The sequence below is a fragment of the Gorilla gorilla genome, chromosome 20, assembly GCF_029281585.2.
Source record: "Gorilla gorilla gorilla isolate KB3781 chromosome 20, NHGRI_mGorGor1-v2.1_pri, whole genome shotgun sequence".
NCBI lineage: Eukaryota > Metazoa > Chordata > Mammalia > Primates > Hominidae > Gorilla > Gorilla gorilla.
Window position 1 is genome coordinate 61,239,286 of NC_073244.2, and position 10,017 is coordinate 61,249,302.

Genomic DNA, 10,017 nt, shown 5'->3' on the forward strand with positions numbered 1-10,017 from the left:
TCTGTTGGCTCTACGGAGTTTATTTAGTTCTGGCTGGGTGTGGTGGCTCATGCCTGTAATCTCAGCACTTTAGGAGGCCGAGGCTGGTGATCACTTGAGCCCAGGTCTAGACCAGCGTGGGCACCATGGTGATACTCCATCTCTACAAAAAATACAAAAATTAGCTGGGCATTGTGGTGTGTGCCTGCCTGTAGTCCTCATACTTGGGAGGCTGAGGCAGAATTGTTTGAGTCCAGGAGGTCCAGCCTGCAGGGAACTATGATTGGGCCACAATACTCCAAACTGGTTGACAGAGCAAGACCTTGTCTCAAAAAAAAAAAAAAAAAAAAAAAAAAAAGAAGAAGAAGAAGAAAGAAAGAAAAGAAAAAGAAAACACAAAGTTTCTTTCTTGTTCATATACATGTTCCATGCAAGTTGGCAAAGGTTGGTTTTCCACACAGTCAAGGACCCAGGCTGAGAGGTGTTCACCACCTTGTAGCACCAGCCGTAACCCAGGGCATCCTTGATCACTGAGACAAGGAAGGAGGAAAAGCACTGAATGGTCTTATGCAAGCAAAACAGCCTTGGCCCAGGAACGACTCCCGGCCCTTCCAATCACAGCTCATTCATCGGGATTACTCATGTGGTTCCACTCAGTTGTATAAAGATGGGGATGTAGAATTCCCTCACGTGCTCAGTAACAGAGAAGAACTGTCGAATTCCTTTCCTGTTACTGCCATAACAAATTACCATAAACTCAGCAGCTGAAACAACACAAATTTATCATCTTACATGCCACAGATCAAAAGCCTCACATGGGTTTCACTGGGCTAAAATCAAGGTGCTAACGAGGCTGCATTCCATCTGGAGCCTCTAAGAGAGAATCTGTTTCCTTTCTATTCCCAGTTTCTGGAGGCCACCCACACTGCCTGATTCATGACCCCTTTTTCCATCTTCACAGCCAACCACGACAGGTCGAGTCCCTTCCACATTTCAGATTTTTCCTGCCTCTTCTATCCTCACATCTCTTTCTGACCATGGCTGGGAAAGGTTCTCTGCTTTTAAGGACTCCTGTAATTAGACGAGGGGCACCCGGTCTACCACCATACCACCCTGAATGAACCCGATCTTGTCTGATCTCAGAAGCTAAGCAGGGTCAGACCCTGTTAGTTCTTGGATGGGAGATGGGGCCACCCAGATAATCCAGAATAATCTCTTCCCCATCTCAAGGTCTCTTTTGTTTTTGACATTCTCGCTCTGTTGCCCAGGCTGGAGTATAGTGGCATGATCTCGGCTCACTGCAACCTCCGCCAGACAGAAAAAAACAAACAAAAAGCCAAAACAAACAAACAAAAAACAGAAAAAAACAAAACAAAACAAAAACAAAAAAATCCCCCCAAAATTGGCCAGGCCCGGTGGTGCACACCTGTAATCCCAGCTACTCAGGAGGCTGAGGCAGGAGAATCGCTTGGATCGAGGAGGTGGAGGTTGCAGTGAGCCGAGATCATGCCACTGCTCTCCAGCTTGGGCAACACAGCGAGACTCCATCTCAAAAAAAAAAAAAAAAACACAAAAAACAAACAACAAAACCACAAATCCCAGCCCTGCTGAGCCACATCGCTCAGTTTTCTCATCTATAATATGAGGATGATAATAATAATAGGAAATAATCTACAGGGTACGTTTTGAGGATTAAATGAGTTAATATATATAATGGGCTTAGAACAGTGCCTAGCGCAGACTGACAGCTGTATGAGTTTATTATTTATTTATTTATTTTGAGATAGGGTCTCACTCTGTCTTCCAGGCAGGAGTGCAGTGACACAATTGCAGCCCAATGCAGCCTCAACCTCCCAGGCTCAAGGGATCCTCCTGCCTCAGCCTCCCAAGTAGCTAGGACTACAGGCGCAAGCCACCAGGCTAGGTTTTTTTTGTTTTTATTTTTTTTTAAATAGAGGCAAGGTTTTCCTGTTGCCTAGGCTGGCTTTGAACTCCTGAGCTCAAGCAATCCTCCCGCCTCAGACTCCCAAAGTGCTGGGTAATCCCATCACCAGGTGTGAGCCACTGCTCAGGGCCTTGAGTTTGTTATTAATATTATTTAGGCTGGGCGTGGTCTTTCACGACTGTAATCCCAGCACTTTGGGAGGCCAAGGCAGGCAGCTCACTTGAGGTCAGGAGTTTGAGACCATCCTGGCCAACATGGTGAAACCCCGTCTCTACTAAACACAGAAAAAATAGGCTGGGCACGGTGGTTCATGCCTGTAATCCTAGCACTTTGGAGGGCCGAGGTGGGCAGATCACCTGAGGTCAGGAGTTCGAGACCAGCCTCACCAACATGGTGAAACCCCGTCTCTACTAAAAATACAAAAAGTAGCTGGGTGTGGTGGTGTGTGCCTGTAGTCCCAGCTCCTCGGGAGGCTGAGACAGGAGAATTGCTTGAACCCGGGAGGCGGGTTGCAGTGAGCCGAGATCACACCACTGCACTCCAGCCTGGGCGACAGAGCAAGACTTCTTCTCAACAACAACAAAAAAAAAAAAAAAAAAAGAAAGAAAAATTAGCTAGGCATGGTGGTGCACAGCTGTAGTCCCAGCTACTCTAGAGGCTGAGGCAGGAGAATCGCTTGAACCCAGGAGGTGGAGGTTGCACTGAGCCAAAATTGCGCCACTGCACTCCAGCCTGGCAACAGAGCAAGACTCTTGTCTCTCTCTCTCTCTCTCTCTCTCTCTCTCTCTATATATATATATATATATAAAATTTAAACACCCAGAGTCCACAGTCCACACCTCCTCCAGGAGACTGGAACCCAGAAGGCGAGAGTATAGATCAGGGAGGATTTTTCTAGGCTCCCAGGAGCAGTGGGAGTTGAAGGCAGGGAGATAGCAGTGAGGAGGCCAAGAGGGGCTGTGGGAACCACCCAGGCCTGTAGAGGCCTGGCGCTGCCGCCTCCCACTCAGGGGCTGGGGAGATAGGAGATGAAAGCATGGTGCAGAGCAGGCCCCATATGTTCCTCATGAACCAAACTTTGTTCCCAGCACCCGAGACGAATAGGCATGAAATCCACATCTGGGACCCACCTCCGGCCTGCTCGTTCCCTCCCCCTCTGGGCATCAAGCCCAGTCTGTCTTTGCGCTATAATGGAGGCAGCACAGGTGGCTTCCAGAGCTCTGAGGAGGCCCCTGCCCACCTCGTGGCATTGCCAGATGGCTTCTTGGAGGAGGGGACTCCTGAAGTGTGCGGAAGTCTGAGTAGGAATTTGCCCAGCAGAGAAGGGAGAAAGGGAGCCCAGTTAGAGGAAACAGTTTGGCAAAGATCCCAGGGCAGGAGGTCTGTGTGGTGAGAGAAGAGATGAGGCTGGGGACTGGGGGTGGCCAGGGCATGTGGGTTCTCTCAGACCAGGCTGAGGACCTGGGTTTTTTTTCCCCCAGGGCACTGAGGAGCCATGGGAAGTCTGTGAGCAGGGGAGGGGCAGAAGCAGCTTTGTGTGAGAGACAAACCGTGTTAAAACAGAGTGATACGGGCAATCATCATCATCATTGAGGTGGCTCAGCTCACTGGGGGAGCCCAGAGAATACCCCAAACCCAGCCTACAGGTCAGAAAACTTCTCTCAGAGGTGGATCTTCAAGGACATTAGAAGAATCTGGTCACGACAAGAAAGGCTGAGGAGGGGGACTCTGTCCAGAGGTGCAGGGGAGCTGTGGGAGAGGCAGGGTCCACTCTGAATGTAACACAACCACTCAGGGTGGCTCTCGCCTGTAATCCCAGCACTTTGGGAGGCCAAGGTGGGAGGACTGCTTGAGGCCAGGAGTTCAAGACCAGCCCAGCCAGCATAGTGAGACCTCTATCGCTACAAAAAAATAAAAAATGACTAGTGTGTTGGCCTGACACGGTGGCTCACGCCTATAATCCTAGCACTTTGGAAGGCCAAGGCGGGCGGATCACCTGAGGTCGGGAGTTTGAGACCAGCCTGACCAACATGGAGAAATCCTGTCTCTACTAAAAATACGAAATCAGCTGGGCACGGTGGCGCATGTCTGTAATCCCAGCTACTCGGGAGGCTGAGGCAGGAGAATCGCTTGAACCCAGAAGGCGGAGGTTGCGGCAAGCCGATATCGCACCATTGCACTCCAGCCTGGGCAACAAGATTGAAACCCTGTCTCAAAAAAAAAAAAAAAAAAAAAAATTACTAGTGTGGGCAATACGGTGAAACCTTGTCTCTACAAAAAAAAAAAACAGAAATTAGCTGGGTGTGTGATATGCACCTGTGGCCCCAGCTACTTGGGAGGCTGAGGCAAGAGGATCCCTGGAGCCTGGGAGTGAGCTATGATCACATCACTGCACTCCAGCCTGGGTGACAGAGCAAGACCCTGTTTAAATAAATAAGTAAATAAGTAAATACAGTTTAAAAAGAAAAATTAAAAAATAGCTGGGTGTGGTGGCACACACCTGTAGTCCCAGCTACTTGGGAGGTTGAGATGAGAGGATCACTTGAACCCAGGAAGTTGAGGTTGCAGTGAGCTGTGATCACGCCATTGCATTCCAGCCTGGGTGACAAAGCAAAACCCCGTCTCAAAAAAAAAAATAAAAATAAAAATAAAACCCTCTGGGATCTGTGGGGCGTGGATTGCAAGGGGAGGGAAACTGGAGGGGGAGAAGCTGAGAAGGAGGCTGCGGGGAGGACTTGAGGGGAAAAGATGCATCCTGAGCACTGGTTAGGATTATGGAGATAGTCAGAAAGTTAAATGTTGGCCAGGCACGGTGACTCACACCTGTAATCCCAGCACTTTGGGAGGCCAAGGTGGGCAGATAAACTGAGGTCAGGAATTCAAGACCAGCGACCAGCCTGGCCAACATGGTGAAACTCCGTCTCTACTAAAAATACACAGATTAGCTGGGCGTGGTGGTGGGCCCCTGTAATCCCAGCTACTTGGGAGACTGAGGCAGGAGAATCGCTTGAACCCTAAGGTGGAGGTTACAGTGAGCTGAGATCATGAGACTCTGCCACCACTGTGCTCCAGCCTGGGTGACAGAATGACTCTGCCTCACAAAAAAAAAAAAAAAAAAAAAAAAAAAAGAAAGTTAAATGTTCTATCACACCAGGATCAGGAAGCCTTCCTCTTTTTTTTTTTTTTTTTAAAGACAAAATATTGCTCTGTCACCCAGGCTGGAGTGCAGTGGCGCTATCTCGGCTCACTGCAAGCTCTGCCTCACAGGTTCTCCTGCCTCAGCCTCCTGAGTAGCTGGGACCACAGCAGGCGCCCGCCACAATGCCCGGCTAATTTTTTGTATTTTTAGTAGAGACAGGGTTTCACCGTGTTAGCCAGGATGGTCTCGATCTCCTGATCTCGTGATCTGCCCACCTCAGCCTCCCAAAGTGCTGGGATTACAGGCGGGAGCCACCACGCCCGGCCGAAGCCTTCCTCTTAAGCCCTATACAAAAACATTATTTTCTCACCTGTCTCTCAGTGCCACAGTCCCTGTGTTTTTATTTCATTCACTCACTTATTTATTCATTCAACATATTCTCCTGTGGTCTCCCTGGAAAATTCTGACACCCTGACCTGAGTCGGACTAGGGACTTGCCTAGTCTGGGAGGGTGGGGTAGGAGAGAGACCTTGGTACAGTGAGATTTGGTAGGATATTCAACAATGGAGGCAGCGCAGGGCACTGTGGGAGCCCGGAAGAGGCACCTGGCCATGGCTTGCAGTTCAGGGAAGACGTCCTGGAGGAGGCAAGGCCCTCCATGGGCACTGCAGAAAACCCGAGTGTCACCCAGGCACATGGGAACTAGCAGACTCTCCAGGGAAAGACATCATGAGCATGGTTTCATTCAATAATGCCTGAGTTCTCACCTGAGGACCCCTGTACGCCAGGCTCTGTGTGCAGTGAGGCTGGGGACTCAGAGACGGGTCAGGCTTGGGCCCTCCGGTGGAACACATGGGGACACAGTCCCTTTCTAACAAGATGTATGCTCTCATGGAGGTAGCACAGGGCATTGTGAATGTTCACAGCAAGCACTGACCCAGCCGGGGGCGGGGGGGGGGGGGCGGTCAGGGAAGGCTTCCTGGAGGAGGAAAGCCCTACATTTTAGGTAGAGTCCGCTCTTCCTGCAGTATCAGTCAGCCTTTCACTTTCTGTGTAGCTCTAGTTCCTTCATTGCCTCTGCCTCTGTCGGACTCCATGTCTTTCTTTCTTTCTTTCTTTTTAAATTTTACTAAATACAAATAGAGATGGAGTTTCGCCATGTTGCCCAGGCTGGTCTCGAGCTCCTGAGCCCAAGCAGTCCGCCTGCCTCAGCCTCCCAAAGTGCTGGGATTGCAGGTGTGAACCATCGCGCCCAGCCAGGTTCCATGTCTTAATTTCTCCCCAGCCCCAGGCTGGCTGTCACAAAAAATGACCACAAACATGATGGCTTATCACAACAGAAATGTATTGTCTCACAGCTCTAGGGGTCAGAAGTCCAAAATGAAGGTGTTGGCAAGGCCATACTCCCTCCACAGACTCCAGGGGCGAATGTTTCATGCCTCTTCCAGCTCCTGGTGGCTCCTGGCATTCCTTGGCTTGTGGCTGCCTCATTCCAACCTCTGCCTCGATCTTCACACGGCCTTCTCCCAATCTCCCTATGGCTTTTTTTCTCTTATAAGGACATTTGTCTTTGGATTTAGAGTCTACCCAGATAATGCAGGATGATTGCGTCTCAAGATCCTTAACTTTTTTTTGTTGTTGTTGGAGATAGTGTCTTGCTGTGTTGCCCAGGCTGGAGTACAATGCTGTGATCTTGGCTCACTGCAGCCTCGACCTCCTGAGCTCAAGCCATCCTTTCACCTCAGCCTCCCAAGTAGCTGGGACTACAACTGTGCACCGCCATGCCCGACAAGGTTTTTAAAATTTTTTGCAGAGGCCAGGCGCGGTGGCTCACACCTGTAATCCCAGCATTTTGGGAGACCGAGGCAGAAGGATCATGAGGTCAGGAGTTCGAGACCAGCCTGGCCAACATAGTGAAACCCTGTCTCTATTAAAAATACAAAATATTAGCCAGGCTTGGTGGCAGGCTCCTGTAATCCTAGCTACTTGGGAGGCTGAGGCGGGAGAATCGCTTGAACCCAGGAGGCAGAGGTTGCAGTAAGCTGAGATTGCACCACTGCACTCCAGTCTGGGTAATGGTGCGAGACTCTGTCTCGAAAAAAAGAAAAATTTTTTTTTTGCTGAGATGGGTTCTCATTGTGTTGTCCAGGCTGGTCTCAAACTCCTGGGCTCAAGTGATCCTCCTGCCTCAGCTTCCCAAAGCACTGGAATTACAGATATAAGCCACTGCACCCGGCCCCTCCCAAGTCTTCAAGGGTCCATCTCTCCACAACTCTGTGTCTCTCTTCCTCTCCCCACCTGTGGTGGTTTGAAAATTAGTCCCCAAATTCTGTGATACTTTTCCTTTCAAGAGCAAAGGATTTTTTTTTTTTTTTTTTTTTTTTTTTTAGACAGGGTGTCATTCTGTCGCCCAGGCTGGAATGCAATGGCTCGATATTGGCTCACTGCAACCCCTGCCTCCCAGCTTCAAGCGATTCTCCTGCCTCAGCCTCCTGAGTAGCTGGGATTACAGGCACACGCCACCATGCTCGGCTAATTTTTGTATTTTTTTTTTTTGAGACAGAGTCTTGCTCTGTCACCCAGGCTGGAGTGCAGTGGCGCGATCTCAGCTCACTGCAAGCTCCGCCTCCCGGGTTCACGCCATTCTCTTGCCTCAGCCTCCGGAGTAGCTAGGACTACAGGCTCCCACCACCATGCCCGGCTAATTTTTTGTATTTTTAGTAGAGACGGGGTTTCACCGTGGTCTCAATCTGCTGACCTCATGATCCGCCCACCTCAGCCTCCCAAAGTGCTGGGATTACAAGCGTGAGCCAATGCGCCCGGCCAATTTTTGTATTTTTAATAGAGACGAGGTTTCACCATGTTGGCCAGGCTGCTCTTGAACTCCTGACCTCAAGTGATCTGCCTGCCTCGGCCTCCCAAAGTGCTGGGATTACAGGCGTGAGCCACCGCTCCCGGCCCAAGAGCAGAGGATCCTAACGTCTTTCCTTTTGAGTGTAGGCTAGATCTAGTGACTCATTTCTGATGCGTGGAATAAAAGATGTGTGACTTTGGGAGACTAGGTCATAAAAGACTTGAGATGACTGCAGCCCTGTCCAACAGTTTCACTGCACCCTCAAGAAGGATCCAGAACCACCCAATGAAGCCATTCCCACATTCCTGGCCCTCAGGAACTGTGAGCACAATAAATGTTTGTTGTTTTAAGCCACTGAGTTTTAGGGTAATTTGTCACACAACAACAGATTTTTTGTCATTGTTTTGTTTCGTTTTGTTGTTGTTTTTGAGACAGTCTCACTCTTTCGCCCAGGCTGGAGGGCAGTGGTGTGATCTCGGCTCACTGCAACCTCCACTTCCTGAGTTCAAGTGATTCTCATGCCTCATCCTCCCGAGCAGCTGGGACTAGAGGCATGCGTCACCACACCCGGCTAATTTTTGTATTTTTTTTTTTTTTTTTTTGAGATAGAGTCTCGCTCTGTCGCCCAGGCTGGAGTGCAGTGGCGCCATCTTGGCGCGTGCCACCATGCCCAGCTAATTTTTGTATTTTTAGTAGAGACACGGTTTCACCATGCTGGTGAGGCCAGTCTCGAAATCCTGACCTTGTGATCCGCCCGCCTTGGCCTCCCAAAGTGCTGGGATTACAGGCGTGAGCCACTGCGCCCAGCCTAATTTTTGTATTTTTGGTAAAGACGGGGTTTCACCATGTTGGTCAGGCTGGTCTCAAACTCCTGACCTCAAGTGATCTGCCTTCCTCGGCCTCCCAAAGTGCTGGAATTACAGGCATGAGCTGCTGTTCCCCAACTATTTTTTTCTTTTTCTTTTTTTTTTTTTTTTGAGACGGAGTCTCGCTCTGTCGCCCAGGCTGGAGTGCAGTGGCGTGATCTCAGCTCACTGCAAGCTCCGCCTCCCAGGTTCACGCCATTCTCCTGCCTCAGCCTCCCGAGGAGCTGGGACTACAGGCGCCCGCCACTGCACCCGGCTAATTTTTTGTATTTTTAGTAGAGATGGGGTTTCACCGTGGTCTCAATCTCCTGACCTCGTGATCCGCCCGCTTCAGCTTCCCAAAGTGCTAGGATTACAGGTGTGAGCCACCGTGCCTGGCCTGTTTTTTTCTTTTTCATAAAAAATAGAGATGAGGTCTTACTATGTTGCCCAGGCTGGTCTCAAACTCCTGATCTCAAGTGATCCTCCCTCCTCAGCCTCCCAAAGTGCTGGGATTACAGGCATGAACCACCAAGCCCCGCCAGCAATAAATTATTAGTATGTACCTTTCCTTCTTGTGTTCTTTCTTTGTGTCTCTCTCCACCCCTGACTCTCTCTGGGTTTCTTTCTGGGTGTCTCTCTCCATCTCTAGGTCTTTGAATGTCCATCCCAATTTGCTATCTCTGAATACCTCTGTCTTTCTGATTCCTTTGTAGTCTCTCCCATCATGTCAGTTGGTCTGTTTCTGGTCCTCTCTCCATCTGGGTCTCTCTATCTCTGTTCATCTGTTCCTCTCTGTTGATGTCTCTTTCTCTGCACGAGTGTCTCTATTTATAGATGTGTGTGTGCCTGTTCCCAGGTCTCTGTCTCTAGCTCTGTGTGTGTGTTTCTTTCTTTCTTTCTTTTTTTTTTTTTGAGATGGAGTCTCACTCTGTTGCCCAGGCTGGAGTGCACTGTTGGGATCTCGGCTCACTGTAGCCTCCACCTACCCGGTTCAAGCGATTCTCCTGTCTCAGCCTCCTGAGTAGCCGGGATTATAGGTGTGTGCCACCACGCTCAGCTAGTTTTTGTATTTTTTAGTAGAAATGGGGTTGCACCATTTTGGTCAGGCTGGTCTCGAACTCCTGACCTCAGGTGATCCACCCGCCTCGACCACCCTAAGTGCTGGGATTACAGGCGTGAGCCACCGTGCCTGGCTAAGTTTTTATGTATTTAGTAGAGATGGCATTTGGCCATGTTGGCCGGGCTGGTCTCA